This window comes from Anser anser (genome assembly GCF_964211835.1).
Source record: "Anser anser genome assembly, chromosome: W".
NCBI classification, from domain to species: Eukaryota; Metazoa; Chordata; class Aves; order Anseriformes; family Anatidae; genus Anser; species Anser anser.
Genome location: NC_139731.1, coordinates 8,996,578 through 9,017,605, shown reverse-complemented (window position 1 = coordinate 9,017,605; position 21,028 = coordinate 8,996,578). Strand labels below are relative to the sequence as shown.

General features: G+C 43.2%; 1 long non-coding RNA gene across 1 annotated transcript in view; it reads left to right on the top strand.

Moving 5' to 3' along the window:
- LOC310888743 overlaps positions 1-6,157 on the top strand; it is a 28,580-nt gene extending 22,423 nt beyond the window's left edge. Inside the window, exon 5 of the long non-coding RNA XR_014576125.1 lies at positions 3,425-6,157. This is a non-coding gene — a long non-coding RNA (uncharacterized lncRNA). The remainder of the gene's footprint in view (positions 1-3,424) is intronic.
- The last annotated feature ends 14,871 nt before the right edge of the window (positions 6,158-21,028 follow it).

Sequence of the window (21,028 nt, the reverse complement as noted above, 5' to 3'; positions counted from 1 at the left end):
ACAGGGGCTGAAAGATCAACAGTTCAAACCTTACCCACTGGATGTAGGGCCTCTACAGAAAAAGTGCAGGTGATCGGAGCAAAGGGGGAGCCCTTTGGGGTCCCTGTTATAAAGGAAGTAACCATTGAATCTGATTCTAAAGAGGGTAAGGGATCTTTGCTCCTAGTACCGGAGGCCGAATATAATCTGTTAGGTAGGGATTTAATAATAGAGTTAGGAATAGGATTAGAAGTGATAGGTAAAAGGTTAGAAATTAAGTTGTGCCCGCTTCGAGTAGAAGACGAAGCGAATATTAATCCTGAAGTCTGGTATACCTCAAAAAGCGTAGGGAAATTGAATATAAGACCTTTCAAAGTAACTGTAAAAAAACCAGAAATACCGATTAGGATAAAACAATACCCTCTTTCAGAAGAAGGAAGGAGAGGGCTGAAACCCGAGATCCAAAGATTATTGCAGCAAGGGCTGTTGGAGCCTTGTATGTCTCCTTTTAACACTCCTATCTTACCAGTAAAAAAGAAAGATGGTAAATACAGACTAGTACATGATTTAAGGGAAATTAATAAAAGAACTGTTGCCAGGTTCCCTGTGGTGGCAAACCCACACACCCTGTTGAGCCACCTACATCCGGACGATCGATGGTATAGTGTGATCGATCTGAAAGATGCATTTTGGGCATGCCCTCTGGACGAGAAATCTAGGGACTATTTTGCTTTCGAATGGGAGGACCCAGACACACATAGAAAACAACAGCTGAGGTGGACAGTTTTGCCTCAGGGTTTTACAGAATCCCCAAACTTGTTAGGGCAAGCCTTGGAGCAAATTTTACAAGAATATAATAGGATACCGGGTACAACAATGATTCAATATGTGGATGATCTGCTAATAGCAGGGAAAGATGAGGATGCCGTGAGGCAAGCTAGCATTAGCCTGCTGAATTTTTTGGGGTCACGGGGATTAAAAGTGTCTAAGTCAAAACTGCAGTTTGTAGAAGAAAAAGTGAAATATTTGGGTCATTTGTTAAATAAAGGGACAAAAGGATTGGATCCTGAAAGGGTTAAAGGAATTCTAGGGATAAAAGCCCCAGCTACTAAAAGGCAGGTACGGCAGTTGTTAGGATTGACCGGATACTGTAGACAATGGATAGAAGATTACAGTGGAAAGGTTAAATTTTTATATAACAAGCTGAATAAGGATGGATTACTCAAATGGACAAAAGAAGATGAGGAGCAATTAGAAAAATTAAAGGAAGAGCTTGTGCATCCGCCAGTTTTAAGCTTCCCAGAGCTAAAGAAACCATTCTTCTTGTTCGTAAATAGTACAGAGGGAACTGCTTACGGCGTGCTTGCCCAAGAGTGGGCAGGCAGTAAAAAACCTGTGGCCTATTTATCTAAATTATTGGACCCCGTTAGTAGGGGTTGGCCTAGCTGCTTGCAGGTAGTGGTGGCAGCCGCCCTATTAGTGGAGGAAGCTCAAAAGATTACATTCGGGGGAGAAATCAGAGTTATATCCCCCCACAATATACGTGGGGTGTTGCAACAGAAAGCTGAAAAATGGATTACAGATGCAAGGCTGCTAAAATATGAGGGAATTTTAATATCTTCACCCAGATTAACATTAGAAACAACCTCAGTACAGAACCCCGCCCAATTCCTTTATGGTGAACCGAGCGAGCAGCCTGAACATAATTGCCTTAGAAATATAGAAGAGCAGGTAAAATTGAGACCTGGTTTGGAAGATGTGGAGTTACCCTTAGGGGAACAGATATATGTAGACGGATCCTCGAGGGTAGTTGAAGGGAAAAGAAAATCGGGATATGCATTGGTTAATGGAAAAACATTCGAGGTAATAGAATCAGGCCCTCTGAGCCCGAGCTGGTCAGCACAGGCCTGCGAGCTATATGCAATGCTAAGAGCTCTGAAATTGCTGAAAGATAAAAGTGGAACAATATACACGGATTCTAAATATGCATATGGAATAATCCATACCTTTGGAAAAATATGGGAAGAAAGGGGACTTATTAATTCTCAAGGGAAAGGGCTGGTTCACGAGGAGTTAATTACCCAAGTGCTACAAGCTGTAAGGGAACCAAAAAACATCGCTGTGGTACATGTCAAGGGACATCAGAAGGGAACAAGCCCTCAAATTAGGGGAAACAATTTGGCAGACCAGGAGGCCAAATGGGCAGCACTCCTGTGTGTATATGAGGTGACAAAAAGGGCTGATTGCCCGAGCTGTGGAAAGGGGGAGGATTTGAAGAAATTTCCATGCTATGATTGCTGGAGTGAATGGGGAGTGGATGGGATTGAATGCAATTGCTCTGAGGAAGAGAGCCCGCCTTATAAAAACTGCTACAAGTGCGGGCCGGCTAACTCCCTGTGGTCAAATGAACCCGTTCCCCTCCCCCTGCTCTGTTTCACTACCACAGAAAAGGACAAGATGACTCAGATGGGGATTCGAGAAAACGATAAAGGGAAATGGGTACTGCCCGATGGACGGGAAGTGTTACCAAAATCAGTAGCTATGAGGGTGCTACGGAGATTTCATGAACAGACGCACTGGGGTACTCAGGCGTTGGTGGATCAATTTGCCACATATTATATGTGTATAGGGATTTATAATATAGCAAAGAGAATCATAAATGATTGCATAACTTGTCGGAGGGTAAATGCTCAACACATGAGAAAAAGGGTCCCGGGAGGAGGACGAGAATTGGCACATCGGCCTTTTGCAAAGATTCAATTGGACTTTACTGAACTTCCAAAAACGGGGCGATATAGATACTTATTAGTTATTGTAGACCACCTCACAAACTTTGTTGAAGCATTCCCTACGGCAAGGGCCACAGCTCAAACCGTGGTAAAGATATTATTAGAAAACATCATACCTAGATACGGGGTAATAGAAACAATTGATTCTCATCGGGGACCACATTTTGTGTCAAAAGTATCCCGTGATACCATGAAAGCTTTAGGAATTAAATGGGAATATCACACTCCCTGGCATCCTCAGAGTTCAGGAAAGGTAGAACGAATGAATGGAGAAATTAAAAAACAACTTACTAAGCTCATGTTAGAAACAAAGACTTCTTGGATAAAATGCTTGCCGTTAGCCTTGTTAAACATACGTACTAAACCCAGGGCTGACCTGGGAATCTCACCCTTTGAAATGCTATATGGCATGCCTTATGATTTAGAGGTACCTCTTGATCACCCTCGTTTACAAGATGATAAAATCAGGCCCTATCTAATACAGCTAATGAACCGGAGAAGGGAATTACAGAGGAAGGGTTTAATCGCACAGCGCCCCCCGTTGGACATGGCAGTACATAACATACAGCCAGGTGATAAAGTTTTGGTCAAAACATGGAAGGAAGTTTCACTGACACCACAATGGGAAGGTCCCTATGTTGTTTTGCTTACTACAGAAACTGCCGTTCGAACTGCGGAAAAGGGATGGACACACGCCAGTCGTATTAAAGGACTGATCCATGACGAAAAGTGGGAGATTGCTCCAGGAACTGAGGACCTGAAGCTCACCCTGCGACGGACCCGATAAGTATCGTGGGTTAAGGCAAAGGCCCTCCCCTGAAGAACACTACTGCTGCCGAGAAGAACTAAAACCTCGTAGTTGGTTGCAACCCAACTGACGAGCAAGGCAGAGGAGTGAATTAGTGGGGAAAGATGGGTCTCGGTCATTCCTATTGGTATTTGGGGGTCCTCGCAGTAATCACCTCCTGCGTAGCGACTCAACACCACCCACACCAGCCTTTCCAGTGGAGTCTGATAAGAAGGGAAGACACCACTATGGTACAACAAATCATTGCGGCTGGTGCCCCCAGTTTTAAGACAGACCTTTGCAAAATAACAACCGTAAAACCGTGCAATAATCGATCAGATTTCTATCTTTGTCCAGCCTCCCATCCAGGAAAAGGTTACTGTAATGTCCCAACTCAGTATTTTTGCGCTTCCTGGGGATGTGAGACTATTGCCTCAGCATGGAATCCAGGTGGGGGGAAAGACAAATATTTAGCTGTCCAATTTGGACCTAAGGGCTGTGTAAACCACAGGGTAACAAGGTGGATACGTGGGGTTCCCCTCGTTAGGGGAAACTGCACATTTTTATGGATAAATGTAACTAACCCTACGGATCAGGGATGGATTTTTGGAAAAACTTGGGGAATACGATATTATGAGCACGGAAGCGACAGAGGAGGATTTATTCTAATTAAGAAAAATAGGCCACCAGAGGCACCGCGACCCGTGGGGTCCAACCGAAGTTTGGGACCACTTTATACGGTGCCCCGCTTCACACAGTCTAACAAAAGCATAAGTACGACCGAAACAGCACCCCCTTTGGCCCAATTCCCCAGTGTTACCGAGGGAGATAAGATTGCCCCTATAAACGGTATGTGGAAAGTCATAAATGCTAGCTTCCAAGTGTTCAATCAAACCAACCCGGATATAACAAGAGGGTGTTGGCTGTGTGTTGGTATTAGGCCTCCGTACTACGAAGCAGTAGGGGATATGGGGACCCCTGAATACTCGAACGAAACTAGTCCCTACAAATGTAGCTGGCGACAGGAGATTGGGATAACACTAATTCAGGTCACGGGAAAAGGTAGATGTGTGGGGACAGTCCCAAATGGGAAGAGAAATGTATGTAATATTACTGAAAATGGGCATCAGTCACATAATTGGTTAATTCCTGCAAAGAACACTAGATGGGTATGTTCGTCTTTGGGGATAACACCATGTCTACCTTTAAAATTGTTCAACTCTTCACATGATTTTTGTGTACAGGTAGTAATTATACCTAGGATTCTTTACCATTCTGAGGAGTATATGTACATTCAACGTGCTATGGCAAAAAACCGCTTCAGGAAGAGAGAGCCTATTACGGCTGTTACTTTAGCCACTCTGATGATTCTGGGGGCTGCAGGAGCCGGAACTGGAATTACCTCTCTGGTAAAACAAAGCCAAGAATTTACCTTTCTACGCATTGCTGTAGATGAGGATTTGGCCCATATCGAGCAATCTATACCAGCTTTAGAGAAATCTGTGCGATCCTTATCTGAAGTAGTACTACAAAATCGTAGGGGATTAGATCTGATTTTTCTACAACAAGGAGGACTGTGTGCAGCCCTAAGAGAGGAGTGTTGTGTATATGCTGATCATACTGGAGTAGTAAGGGACACAATGACTAAATTGAGAGAAGGGCTAGAAAAACGAAAAAGGGAAAATGAAGCCCACCAGAATTGGTATGAATCCTGGTTTAATTACTCACCTTGGCTCACTACACTGCTATCAGCTATAGCAGGACCTTTGTTGCTGCTCATATTTACACTAACTTTTGGACCATGTATATTCAATCAAATAATCGTGATTGTAAAAAACCGATTAGAGGCAGCTCACCTTATGCTTGTGCGTGGGAAATATGAATCTCTTGAACAGGAGGAGGATGACGCAGAAACTTTAATATTGAGCAAACAAGTGCTTCAAAAATTCATCAATGAACAAAATATGTTAGAAAAAGAAAAAGGAGGGATTGTGATAAATTAGCGGGTGTTTGTTCATTGTCTTTAAAAGGAATTCAGAGAATCTGCTGAGAAGATAAGGTTTTGCAATTTACGACCTTGTTAAGGGGAAGACTAAGCAAGTAGATAGTGGGGAGGGGGGGTGTTGGATAAACGTCCTTGGTAAAACAAAGACTCTGTGAAATACTGTTTGCTGCTTTTGCTTTTGCTACCCTTGAACACGAGCATAACGCATGATCATTGAAAGAAACAGAACGAACTGCACAGCTTCAGAAGATTCAACAAGTCCTGACAAGCCGAAACTTGGATGCTGACAAGCCGAACTTGGATGCTATAAAACGGCGACACTGAAAAGGGAAAGTTGCGTGCTGTGGTGGAGCGGAGACTCCCCAGCCGCCCAGCGCTGTTTTGCTTGTACCTGCTTACTTAATTAATAAACTATCTTCGATAGACCAGAAAATTGTGTGGTCTCGCTTATAACATGGAGGACGACGGCTGAAATATAAATATGGAGAGGCCTGGCAGATTGATTACATCACACTCCCTCAAACCCGCAACGGCAAGCGCCACGTACTTACAATGGTGGAAGCAACCACCGGATGGCTGGAAACATATCCTGTGCCCCATGCCACCGCCTGGAACACTATCCTGGGCCTTGAAAAGCAAGTCCTATGGCGACATGGCACCCCAGAGAGAATTGAGTCAGACAATGGGACTCATTTCCGAAACAACCTTATAGACACTTGGGCCAAAGAACGTGGTATTGAGTGGGTGTATCACATTCCCTATCATGCACCAGCCTCTGGGAAAGTTGAGCGATACAATGGACTGTTAAAGACTACACTGAAAGCAATGGGTGCTGGGACATTCAAAAATTGGGATACGCATTTGGCAAAGGCCACCTGGTTAGTCAATACTAGGGGATCTGCCAACCGAGCTGGCCCTCTTGGCCACCAGGGCACACTACTTGACCAGGGTCAAATTCATTCCAATAGATGTTGGTTGCAATTCATGATATAGCATATAATCAAAAGACAAATCTTCACAAGTAATTATGGGTGCAGATAAATTAAAATCACAACCTATGATTATGGAAAAGTTATTGTTGTGGTTTAACCCGGCTGGCAGCTAAACGCCACACAGCCGTTCGCTCACCCTCCCCCCTCCCTCTCTGGGATGGGGGAGAGAAACGGGAAAGTGAAGCCTGTGAGTTGAGATAAAGACAGTGTATTAAGACAGGAATATAATAATAACAATAATAATAATAATAGTGATAATGAGAATAGTATTAATAATAATAATGTGTAAGAAAACAAGTGATGCACAATGCAATTGCTCACCACCCGCTGACCGATGCCCAGCCTATCCCCGAGCAGCCGGCCCCCCACCCCGGCCAGCCACCCCTATATATTGTTTAGCATGACGTCAGATGGTATGGAATATCCCTTTGGCCAGTTTGGGTCAGCTGTCCTGGGTCTGTCCCCTCCCAGCTCCTGCTGCACCCCCAGCCTGCTCGCTGGCAGGACAGAGCGAGAAGCCGAAAAGTCCTTGGTCTGGTGTAAACACTGCTCTGCAACAATTAAAACATCAGCATGTTATCAGCGCTCTTCTCATCCTAATCCAAAACATAGCACCCTACCAGCTACTATGAGGGAAAATTAACTCTGTCCTAACTGGAACCAGGACAGTTATACAGACATAAATTAGAGTGGTTAGTAACACTATAAACAGCATCATCTATTAACAAGGATTTACACAATGCTCGCATACGTACACATCCTTTCCCAATGTATATAACTACTATTTCAGGAATCTCATCATGATGTATTTCAAAGTGGCAAATATTCTGTTCTGTATCTAGACAGGTATCTTGAGCTTTAGGAGTGTTACTTTCACAAATGAAACCTTGTTGTTCTTGAACAACACATGCATTAACATCAACAGTTTGCCATTTGTTTCCGTTTCGTTGGGCCCACACTCTATGTTCTAAAGGATAGAGTATAGTACCATCGTGCGTTTCGCCGTGCAGTTAGTCATGGTTGTGGAGATGTGTCTTATTCTCTCAATCTGAAGGTTGTTAATCAGTCAGCATTCCACCATTATATCATCATTTAGAGTTGTGATCAGTCATAGCAATTTCCTCTGCTCATTCCATTCCTACCTATCTTGCAAGTATATTCCGTTGCCATTGATTACCAGAGTGACTAGGTTCAACCGACTGTCAGGTGTGAGGCCCATCTGCCCTGTATGTCCCACCAATGTATGGTCCCATGGGCTTTGTGATGTTATTTGGTGCTCTCTGGGCTCATGTGGGCACCCAGGTGGATCCCCTGAGGGGTAAAGTGGCAGTCCAGACTGGAGACTGTGGGGAGCTCTGGAATCTGGAGGCGCCCCTGGGTCCTGAGGGAAGAGAGGGCTGTCGTGTGCAGGTATGCCCTGCTCAAGGAACTGCTTGAGAAGATGGCCAGCCTGCAGCGAGAAAGCAGCAGCCTGAGGGGCTACTGGGAGTCTCTGAGGGAGACAGATAGGAGGTATCAACTTGCCCCCAATGAAGCCCAGCAGCCCCTTCCTAAGTCCCTGCAAAGGACAGTAGCTGATCCAGCTGCTCACCTGCAGGACAGAGGGCTTGACATCCCCTACTAGGGGATCTCCCAACTGAGCTGGACCTGCCCAATCAAACCTGTTACGCACTGTAGAAGGGGATAAAGTTCCTGTAGTGCACGTAAGAAACATGCTGGGGAAGACAGTCTGGGCTACTCCTGCCTCAGGAAAAGGCAAACCCATTCGTGGAATTGCTTTTGCTCAGGGACCTGGATGCACTTGGTGGGTAATGCAAAAGAATGGGGAGGTCCGGTGTGTACCTCAAGGGGATTTGATACTGGGTGAGAATAGCCCATGAGTTGAATTGTAGTATGTTAATTATTATATAATACTGTATGTCATCACTACCATGATTGCTATATATCATAGATGAAAATGGTGATTAATTAGAAGGTATTGGAGAGTGTAACCTGAGCATGACATAAATGGTATGGAATAAGGGGTGGATATCTGTCCTGGTTTCAGTTAGGACAGAGTTAAGTAGCTCATAGTAGCTGGTAGGGTGCTATGTTTTGGATTAGGATGAGAAGAGCGCTGATAACATGCTGATGTTTTAATTGTTGCAGAGCAGTGCTTACACCAAGCCAAGGACTTTTTGGCTTCTCGCTCTGTCCTGCCAGCGAGCAGGCTAGGGGTGCAGCAGGAGCTGGGAGGGGACAGACCCAGGACAGCTGACCCAAACTGGCCAAAGGGGTATTCCATACCATCTGACGTCATGCTAAACAATATATAGGGGTGGCTAGCCAGGGTGGGGGGATCGGCTGCTCGGGGATAGGCTGGGCATCGGTCAACGGGTGGTGAGCAATTGCATTGTGCATCACTTGTTTCGTACACATTATTATTAGTAATACTATTATTATTATTATTATTATTATTATTTTCCTGTCTTAATAAACTGTCTTTATCTCAACTCACAGGCTTCACTTTCCCGTTTCTCTCCCCCATCCCAGAGAGGGAGGGGGGAGGGTGAGCGAACGGCTGTGTGGTGTTTAGCTGCCGGCCGGGTTAAACCACAACAAACAGCAGTTGTTTTTTTTTCCCCTTTCTTAAATATGCTCTCTTAAATATGGTATGGAATATCCCTTTGGCTGGTTTGGATCAGCTGTCCTGATTCTGTTCCCTCCCAGCTTCTTGTGCAACCCTAGCTTCCTTGCTGGCAGGGCAGCATGAGAAGCTGAAAAGTCCTTGACTTAGTGTAAGCACTGCTCAACAACTAAAACATTAGTGTGTTATCAACATTATTCCAGTCCTAAATCTAAAACACGACACCTTTCCATCCATTATGAAGAAAATTAACCCGATCTCAGCCAAAACCAGGACACAGAGAAATGGGGGAACTATTAAAATTAGGCCTGTATTAGAGTGGCGTGGCGTGGCGTGGGGTGGGGTGGGGTAGGATGGAATGGAATGGAATGGAATGGAATGGAATGGAATGGAATGGAATAGAATAGAATAGAATAGAATAGAATAGAATAGAATAGAATAGAATAGAATAGAATAGAATAGAATAGAATAGAATAGAATAGAATGGTTCAGTTGGAAGGGACATACAAAGATCATCTAGTCTAACTGCCTGACCACTTTGGGGCTGACCAAAAGTTAAAGCATATTGTTAAGTGCATTACTCAAATGCATCGGCCACCTCACTAGGAAACTTGCTCCAGTGTTTGACCACGCTCATGGTAAATAAAATTTTCCTGATGTCCAGTCTGAACCTCCCCGGCACAGCTTTTTGCTATTTCCATGCATCCTACCATTGGTTACCAGGGAGAAGAGATCAGTACCTCCTTCTCCACTCCCTCTCCTCAGGAAGTTACAGAGAGCAATGAGGTTGCCTCTTAGCCTCCTTTTCTCCAAACTAAACAGCCCAAGTGTCCTCAGTCTCTCCTCATGGGACATGCCTTCCAGCCCTTTTACCAGTTTGTTGCCCTCCTCTGGATGCTTTCAAGTGTCTTAATATCATTTTTATATTGTGGAGACGAGAATTGCACACAGTATTCAAGGTGAGGCCGCACCAATGCTAAATATAGTAGGATTCAAATAGTTGAATATAGTATACTCACTGAGTTGAATTTAGTGCTGTGGGCAAAATTGGGTTCTAAGTATACAGACACACGATGTGGGTTATGTATTCGTCTTATGTGGCAAGGTTTTGATAGTCAGGGGTCTCAAGTCCTTGCTGAGCTTGCCTGGTTCCTCGCAAAGCTGACCTGTCATTGGTTCTGCAGTGTCTTCCTACAACACATAACTTAGTTTACAGATTAGTTTTCTCCCAAGGTTAAATCTCCTTGAGGCACGCACCTGATATCCCCATCTCTTTGTATCACCCACCAGGTATACCCCTTCGTTGGGGGAAGAAAATCCCACGAGTGGGTTTGCCTTTTCCCAAGGCAGGAACAACCCACTCTGCCTTCCCCAGCCACTTCCCTACATGCACTACGGGGACTTCAGCTCCTCCCACAGCATGTAGGGGCTTTGTTTTAGCAGGACCAGAATGGTTGTCAGACCCTCTGTTGTTAACTAGCCAAGTGGCCTCTGGTAGATTTATGTCCCATTGTTTCCATGTCCCAGCACCCAATGCTCGTAACATGGTCTTTAACAGTCCATTGTACCTCCCAACCTTCCCAGAGGCTTGTGGGTGATAGGGGATGTGATATAGCCACTCAATACCATGCCTCTTGGCCCAGGAGGTGACAAGATTGTTTTGGAAATGACTCCCATTGTCGGACTCGATTCTCTCCGGTGTACCATGACGCCACAGCACTTGCCTTTCCAGGCCCAAGATAGTGTTTCGGGCCATGGCATGGTTTACGGGGTATGTTTCCAGCCACCCAGTAATTGCTTCTACCATGGTGAGTATATACCGTTTGCCTTGGTGGGTTTGTGGGAGTGGTCCGATATAGTCAATCTGCCAGGCCTCACCATATTGAAATCCTAGCCACCCCGCCCCCTGTTCCAGGGAGACTTTACCCTCATGGATCTCTTGATCGCGGCACAGGTCTCACCCTCATGGGTGAACTGTCTGATGGCCTCAAAGGTCAGGTCCACCCCTCGATCATGAGCCCATCTGTATGTAGCATCCCTCCCCAGATGTCCTGATGTTTCATGGGCCCATCGATGTACAAACAGCTCACCCTTACATCCCCAGTCCAGGTCCACCAGAGCCACTTCAATCAAGCTCGATCCACCTCTGCGTTATTATGATGTTCTTTGGTGGCACGACTCTTGGGCATGTGAGCATCTACATGACATACCTTTACAGCCAGGTTTTCTACCCGGACAGCAATATCTTGCCACAGGGTAGCAGCCCAGATAGCTTTACCTCTGCGCTGCCAGTTGCTCTGTTTCCATTGCTGCAACCACCCCCACAGAGCATTTGCCACCATCCGTGAATCAGTGTAGAGATACAGTACTGGCCATTTTTCTCTTTCAGCAATTTGTAGGGCCAGATGTATGGCTTTCACTTCTGCATACTGACTCGACTCAGCTTCCCCTTCCTTGGCCTCCAGAACTCGTCGTGTGGGACTCCACACAGCAGCTTTCCATTTCCGATGGCTCCCTACCAAACGGCAGGATCCGTCAGTGAACAACACATGCTGCTTTCTGTCTTCTGGCAACTCAGTATATGGTGGTGCCTCTTCAGCACAAGTTACCTCTTCTGTCGGTACTCCGAAATCCCTGCCCTCCAGCCAGTCCATGATCTCTTCCAGGATTCCTGGGCGGTTGGGTTTCCCCATTCGAGCCCGCTGTGTAACTAACGCTACCCACTTACTCCACCTACCGTCGGTTGCATGGTGGGGATTTTCCCTTTGAACGTCCAATGTAACACAGGTAGCCGTGTGTCCTGGTTCCAGTTAGGACAGAGTTAATTTTCCCTCATAGTAGCTGGTAGGGTGCTATGTTTTGGATTAGGATGAGAAGAGCGCTGATAACATGCTGATGTTTTAATTGTTGCAGAGCAGTGTTTACACCAGGCCAAGGACTTTTCGGCTTCTCGCTCTGTCCTGCCAGCGAGCAGGCTAGGGGTGCAGCAGGAGTTGGGAGGGGACAGACCCAGGACAGCTGACCCAAACTGGCCAAAGGGGTATTCCATACCATCTGACGTCATGCTAAACAATATATAGGGGTGGCTGGCCGGGGTGGGGGGCCGGCTGCTCGGGGATAGGCTGGGCATCGGTCAGCGGGTGGTGAGCAATTGCATTGTGCATCACTTGTTTTCTTACACATTATTATTAATACTATTATCATTATCACTATTATTATTATTATTGTTATTATTATATTCCTGTCTTAATAAACTGTCTTTATCTCAACTCACCGGCTTCACTTTCCCGTTTTTCTCGCCCCCATCCCAGAGAGGGAGGGGGGAGGGTGAGCGAACGGCTGTGTGGTGTTTAGCTGCCAGCCGGGTTAAACCACAACACCGTGGTGCCAAGAGGAGCTGTGCTTCTGTACCCACAACTTCTGAAGTGGCTCGAATCCCCTCATATGCTGTTAATATCTCCTTTTCAGTTCGGGTGTAATTGGCTTCTGATCCTCGATAGCCCCAGCTTCAGAACCCCAGAGGTTGATCTCGAGTTTCTCCTGGGGTTTTCTGCCAGAGGCTCCAGGTGAGGCCATTTTCCCCAGCTACAGTGTAAAGTGTGTTTTGCACAGCTGGTCCTGTACGGACAGGCCCAAGGGCTACTGCACGAGCTATTTCTTGTTCGATTTGTTCAAAGGCCTGTTGTTGCTCAGGGCCCCACTCGAAACAGTTTCTCTTTCGAGTCACTCGATGTAGAGGGCTCACAAGCTGACTACAGCCTGGAACATGCATTCTTCAGAAGCCCACAAGGCCTAGGAAAGCTTGTGTTTCTTTTTTGCTAGTTGGCGGAGACACTGACGTTATTTTGTTGATCACATCCATCGGAATATGGAGACGTCCATCCTACCTTTTTACCCCCAAGAACTGGATTTCCTGTGCAGGTCCCTTGACCTTACTCTGTTTAATGGCAAAACCAGCTTTCAGGAGAATTTGGATTACTTTCTTCCCTTTCTCAACAACTTCTGCTGTGTCACCCCACACGAGGATGTCATCAATGTACTGCAGGTGTTCAGGAGCTCCCCCTTGTTCCAGCGCAGACTGGATCAGTCCATGGCAAATGGTAGGGCTGTGTTTCCACCCCTGGGGCAGCCGATTCCAGGTGTATTGGATGCCCCTCCAGGTGAAAGCAAACTGCGGCCTGCATGCTGCTGCCAAAGGGATGGAGAAAAATGCATTAGCAATATCAATTGTGGCATACCACTTGGCTGCCTTTGACTCTAGTTCGTACTGGAGTTCTAACCTGTCCTGCACTGCAGCACTCAGTGGTGGCGTGACTTCGTTCAGGCCCCGATAGTCCACCGTTAGCCTCCACTCGCCATTAGACTTTCGCACTGGCCATATAAGACTATTAAAGGGTGAGAGAGTCTTGCTGATCACTCCTTGGCTCTCCAGCCGATGAACTAACTCATGGATGGGGATCAGGGAGTCTCGGTTGGTGCAATATTGCTGCTGGTGCACAGTTGTGGTCACGATTGGCACTTGCTGTTCTTCAGTCCTCAGCAATCCTACAGCAGAAGGGTCTTCTGAAAGGCCAGGCAGGGTAGACAGCTGCTTAATCTTCTCTGTACTCAAAGCAGCTATGCCAAAAGCTCACCGGAACCCTTTTGGATCCTTGAAGTACCCTCTCTTGAGGTAGTCTATGCGAAGGATGCATGGAGCCAGGTAAGATAGTCCATATAAGTATTTATTGCTGTTAGTCTCCTACACATTATCTATCAGTCTACCACCTTTTAAGGATAAAGATGTTTCTGGAAATGAATAAGAGATGATTCCCGTGACTGAAGCAAAAGCTTTTCTCCTGTTTGTCTCAGATTGAAATATGATTCAGACTGATAGCTGTCTGCTGAACTATAAAGGAGTTGCTGACAATAATCTAGTTTCTACTGGATGAGTTTCCATACATACTTTTTTATAAATTAAATATTCCTTATTACAGTTTTATGGAAGGGCAATTTGCAACACAGCAATGTTGCAAGCCTTAGTATTTTTAAAACACATTGAACTTAGTTTGAGAAACCTGATGGAAATACAAAGCTATTTACAATTTTAATATATTTTACTGTACAGAAAGATATATAGCAGCCCCCAAAACTTAAAGATCTATATAGATTTACATAAAATAAGCTTAATTATCAGAGGATCTAAATTGTTACAGCACAGTAACATGAATGAAAATGAAATGGTGCTGCCAGTAATGCAGTGTTTCTAAATAGGATATACTGAGTTTCCTTCTTTCGTTATGGTTTTGCATCTTAATTATGATAAATGCCCTGTTAATAAATAATAACTTTATATTATAATATTATATTTTAATTATAATTAATATAATTATATATATTATAATATATTATAACTATATAATATATATATTGTATATATAATAATACATTATAATAACTTTATATTTTCTTTATTTCTTATTCTTATTTCTTTATATTTTCTAAGTTTCTAAGTTTTCTGACCAATTTGCCAGTAATGAAAATCAAAGAATCATAGAACCGCTTGGATTGGAAGGGACCTTAAAGATCATCTAGTTCCACCCCCCTGCCATGGGCAGGGACGCCACCCACGAGATCAGTTTGCCCAGGGCCTCGTCCAACCAGGTCTTGAACACTTCCAGGGATGGGACATCCACAACTACTCTGGGAAACTCATTCCAGTGCCTCACCACCCTCTGAATGAAGAATTTCCTCCTAATATCTAATCTAAATCTACCATATTGTATTTTCAAACCATTACTCCTTGTCCTATCACTTCACTCCCTGATAGAGTCCCTCTCCTGCTTTCTTGTAGGCCCCCTTTAGGTATAGGAAGGCTGCTATTAGGGCTCCCTGGAGCCTTCTCTTCTCCAGGCTGAACAACCACAAATCCATCAGCCCATCTTCATAGGAGAGGTTCTCCAGCCCTCTGATCATCTTCCTGGCCCTCCTCTGGACTCATTCCAATAGGTCCACGTACCTCTTGTGCTGGCGGCCCCAGAGCTGAACACATTACTCCAGGTGGGGTCTCACAAGCACAGAGTAGAGAGGGAGAATCACTTCCCTCGACCTGCTGGCCATGCTTCTTTTGATGCAGCCCAGGATACAGATGGCTTTCTGGACTGCAAGCATACATTGCCGGCTCATGTTGAGCTTCTTGTCAAGCAAGCCCTTCTCCTCAGGGCTGGTCTCAATCCATTTTCCACCCAGCCTTTATTTGTGCTTGGGATTACCCCAACCCAGGTACAGGACCTTACACTTGGCCTTGTTGAACCTCATGAGGTTCATACCTCATGAACTTCATGAGGTTTTCACGGGCCCACCTCTCAAGCTTGTCCAGGTCGCTCTGGATGGCATCCCTTCCCTCCAGCACATTGACTGTACCACACAGCTTGATGTTGTCAGCAAACTTTCTGAGGGTGCACTCGATCCCACTGTCCATGTCACTGACAAAAATGTTCAATGTTGCTGGTCTCAATACCGACCCCCCCCCCCAAGGAACACCACTTGGCACTGATATCCACTTGGACATTGAGCGGTTGACCGCAATTCTTTGAGTACAACTATCCAGCCAATTCCTTATGCACCAAGTGGTCCATCCATCGAATCCATGACTCCCCAATTTAGAAACAAGGATATCTTGCGGGAAAATAAAGAAATAAATAAATAAATTAATTAATAAATGCCAGTTAGCCTAACTAACCAGGAGACAATCATTTCTGGTATTACAGTCTAATTCACTTGCAATCCATCTTTTCTTTTATGCTAGTTGTCCAGACACACATTTATCTTAAATTGATTTAAGTCTTAAAATCACTATTAGTTATAGAAATTCAAAATATTTTGAAATCACAAAGTCTTTTTGTTTGAAAGATAGTTTTCTTTGTCCTTAAAAGAAGTCCTTTAGCAGATTTGAATCCTTGGTTTCTTTAATCTTTGCTCTAAAGTAAACGATTTCTCTCTTGAAAATATGCACTTAAACTCAGACATGATATATGAAATAGTGTAAAATTGTATTCTCTTAACTCTAATTTGTTTAGGGAGCTAACATTGCACTGTTTTATTTTCTTTGAAAGACAAGTGTTTGAATATATTGTCAAAAAAGAAAATTTCTAAATATTTTATGAAAAATATTTTATGAAAATTATTTTTTATATTAACCAAATCTCTCTTGATACCTTTTTAAAAAAATTGTCCATGTGTACTGTTCCTGATTGCTCTCCTGTTATCGCATTTTATATTTAAAAATTGAATCCAAGTTGTTTCACTTTTTTATCTGTCTTATTTTTAGTGTTCTGCACAGTGTGGTCTCAGGCAACAGATGCAAATAGTACAGTGCCTCTCATATACCAGACAAGCATCCAGTGAGTGTCCAGAAACATTTAGACCTCCATCAATGCAACAGTGTGAAAGTAAATGTGACAGCACTCCCATTTCCAACATGGAAGGTAAGTTTAACATCTTAATATAATTTAGTCTGAAAAGAGTGAAGTGACATGGTCAGTATTACTTCATTCATTTATTAGTAAAAATCTACATTATATCATCTTCCAGACTGCAAACTAATTTTTTACAATTATTTTCTAAATAGTTATTGTAGTTCAAAGGTGAAGTCAAAGAGAAGCTAAATATAGGTTCTTTGTTAAAACAAACAAACAAACTTTATATATATATATATATTTAGCCTAAGCCACAGACAAAATGCTATCATTTTGCGTCATTAATTTCCCAGTCTCTTTATTGGTTCAGTGGAAACATTCATGATAGCAGGGAGAGTATGATATACTTCTTAATCCACTGAGTTTGTACGTTCTCTGGTTAACATAATGTACAGGCAAAAATAGTTAATTGCATGTTAGTTGAAAAACTGGGACTACATATTTAATGCTACATGGTGCTACAGTTCTGTTTGTATACTTTGACTTTTCAGCTCCTTCTAATTAATTTTGAATTTCCTGGTCTCATACTGCCTGTTTGAAATAATGACAGTATTATTACATTGTACAGCCTAATTTAATCAGACTATTAACTATCCTCATCATAACATATTTTTGTTACAAAATATGTTAGATAATAATGTCAAAATAAGCTTATTATTGTTTATGAAAAGTTCCAGGGCTGGACTCATGAATTCCTCATGTAAATCTCTTGGGAAAATCTGTCTTCAAAGTAGAATTTGAGTGCTAGGCAGAAAAAAAAATCTTTCCTTGCTGATCATAAAAAATTAGAATAGTTGCTCATCAGATGGATACATTCCATTTTGTGTGGAAGGGAAAAAGCAATCAAAAATTATCATAATACATGTCTAAAAACCAAGAAAGATTTTTGCAATTGTAGTTCTCTTGAAACAGGTATTCCCTAAATTTTGAGTGCTTGATTTCACAATGTCACTAACACTGCTCCTTTAACATATTTAATGTAAAATTTGTAACATGGAGTGTTTTTTACACTAGTTTCCAACTATACTGGAGTTTAATATCCTATTTATATGGAACAAATACTTTAATTTTAAATTTAAAAAGGCAAATTTATGCTATAGTCTTCCCTGATTTGGTGTTCATTTAATACCTTCTGTATGCATTCAGGTTCACACTGTAGATTCAAAGTTGTCATAAAAGTCTGTCAAATGGAGATATCTTAATAAAATGTAGCATACTAAAAAATCTTCTCAGAAATACACTGATGATTGTCTATGAGCACCATAATTTATCGCTCAGAGGTTTTAGTTTTAATTTTAAATAAAGGCTTGTCATCCCATGTTGTCATTTAAAATGCATTTTAATAATAGAATTTTCCTTGGTTACTTTAATTTCCATTTTTATGTTTAGTGGTCTTAAGTAATCTTTAGGCGATTATTATCAATTTAGGAAACTTTGTCTTTTAAAGCTCAAAGGCTATTTTATTTCCAAACATAGATGTTGTCTTTCCTTTCCAAAGTAAGGAAGGTACTAAAGTACTTTTAAGTGGGCATGATTAAGTCTCAGTCTCCTCTTAATTTCAAGGTGAAAAAGTTATGTTGTTATTAATAGTCATTACATTAGTGATTCTTTAATTTTATCAGGATATTATTATCATTATTATGCTGATTTCCTATAGATGGATACCATCAGGGGTTTTCTGTCTGTGATATATGGACACTGGTTGTTCATAGATATCTTTAAAGTGGAGCTGTGCAGGGTATCTATGAAAAGCAATATTGTTTTCCAGGGTCCTACAACTTCACTGAAAAACTTTTGGTATCCACAAAATAAAAATGTTGATAACCACTTACATAGTATTCCAGATGGACTTCAACTCTTTGGCCTGCACTCTGAGTTGGCCACCTTGTTAGTGACAGCCATGCAGCCTCATTAGCATAGCACTTTACTTGAGCTAATAAGTCCAAGGAAGAATTAAGAGGAAGAAGTTGCAGCACACTCTCTTCCAATAGATACCTAATAGATACTTTCCAAACAGTTGCTTTACCACCGAGTGCTCCATTTTTGCTTTTGTCCCACATTGAAGGTATTTACTGGAAACCACTGATTATTTGTAAGTGGTTAATTGGCTCAAGTGGCTCAAAAGTAAATATAATCTCAAAGTTCGTTTAACAATTTAAAATACCTACATCCTCTCAGAGTACCTAGCTACCATCCATGAAATTCTAAGGGTGCCTTATCCCAAAATTAGAAAAAAACACGTTTTCAAATTTTTTTCATTTTTTTTGCAAGCATTTCTTAAATTTATATCCTAATTTATAATCACTTCAGAGCTACAATTAAACACTGAATATAAGAAGCACAAACTGTGAGTATCTGCAAAATAATGTGCAGGTACTGCACAATTTCTGCTTACGCTTTTGACCTTAAAAATCCTTAGACATGAGAGGAGCTGACATCTCTTGTGTTAGTAAAATCTTACCCTTTAAACAGAGAGGCAAGTCTTTTTCAGCATACTAGAGATAACGGTGTTGTGGTTTAACCCGGCTGGCAGCTGAGCACCACACAGCCTTTGCTCACCCTCCCCCCTCCCTCTCTGGGATGGGGGAGAGAAACGAGAAACTGAAGCCTGTGGGTTGAGATAGACACAGTTTATTAGGACAGAAAATGCAATATAATAATAATAATAATAATAATAATATGTACAAAACAAGTGATGCATGTAAGGAATGGTCCAGCAATTCATGCCACTAAGGGGTTTGAAGGGTTAACATTGAGGCCTGGGTTTAGGCGAGAAGAGAACAAAGGGATTTCTTCAGAGAAAAGCTGCTGACTCTGCACGGACGTGCAGTAACTTCTGACAGCTGGCCAAGAGACCACTAGATAAGGAGGAAGAATATGAGCCTCCCCGTCCGAGCGGCCCCCGAGAGACTAACAGAGACTGATAAGCAGGCGCACCTGGGAGGACTTCGGATTCGGGAAACCAATTATAATAACCCTGCCTCTTCTAGAAGTAGTAATGAATATGTATTAGCTTAGGAGCATAAAAACCAGCCGCCTTACGTAACAGGTGTGCGTCCTGGTGGAGCAGAGACTCCCGGCGCACCCAGCGCTGTTTCCTTGCCTCTATTCGTTTAATAAATTGTAAACTTTGACTGTAATCCTATTTGGGACTCAGACATTTATAACAATGCACAATGCAATTGCTCACCACCCGCTGACCGATGCCCAGCCTATCCCCGAGCAGCTGGCCCCCCCACCCTGGCTAGCCACCCCTATATATTGTTTAGCATGACGTCAGATGGTATGGAATACCCCTTTGGCCAGTTTGGGTCAGCTGTCCTGGGTCTGTCCCCTGCACCCCCAGCCTGCCTGCTGGCAGGACAGAGCGAGAAGCTGAAAAGTCCTTGGCTTAGTGTAAGCACTGCTCTGCAACAATTAAAACATCAGCATGTTATCAGCACTCTTCTCATCCTAATCCAAAACATAGCACCCTACCAGCTACTAGGAGGAAAATTAACTCTATCCTAGCTAAAACCAGGACAAACAGAAAGCTTTTAAGATTTCAAGAACTAACTAATACTAAAGAGCACAACTAATACCACATCTTTTTAAAATAAAATCTGGTGATTTTGGAAAGATCAAGAGTTTTCATATATCTGAAAGCACATTCACTTGAATGGACAATTCCAGTTTTAGCAATGTTTGTTGTTATTATTTTGATTCCATTTTAAATGATAATTTGTTTCTAAGCAAAAAGTGTTTGAATTCTGCTATTTCCTTGTGGAAATATTTTTGAGGGGCATTCTGTGCCTATATGTATGCTTTTGTCTCTCTTCAGGTACAGTGAGATGTGAACTGTGTTTTCTGTATTTGGGTTTCAGGGAAGGAGGGTTCTGCCCCTTGGGAGTGCATGTACATAACAAAGAATATCTGTTCGAACATAGGGATTTTGTCCACATGCCACACAGTTGCACTGCTTTGTGCTTTGGAACTCCACTGTGGGGAAAAAGCACCTTCAGCAACAAGTCATTAGTTTGCAGAAGGGTCAGGCTAGCTGAGGGGATTCCCTTCCCATTTCAAACCACAACAAACTTCCTGGTTCCTTTCTCTCAAAATCCAGTGCTCCCAGTCTATGGGACGGACAACTTAGTTTTGCTAACCCAAGATAAGAACATAATATATATGTTTTTGAGTTACTCGCCGAGGCAATCAGCTTCGGGCGGGTGCATTCTGCAGCGAAGCAGGGGATCACTATGTACAGGGAGCTTTCCTGAGCCGGGGAAGCCCCAGGGGAGCGCAGAGACCCGCCAGGGGCCGGAAGCTCGTGTGAGAGCGGCTGACGAAGTGTGGGCGGGGCCAGCAGTGACGGCGGCACCCCTCCCACTCCTGTATAAACAGCCCCTAGGGAGCA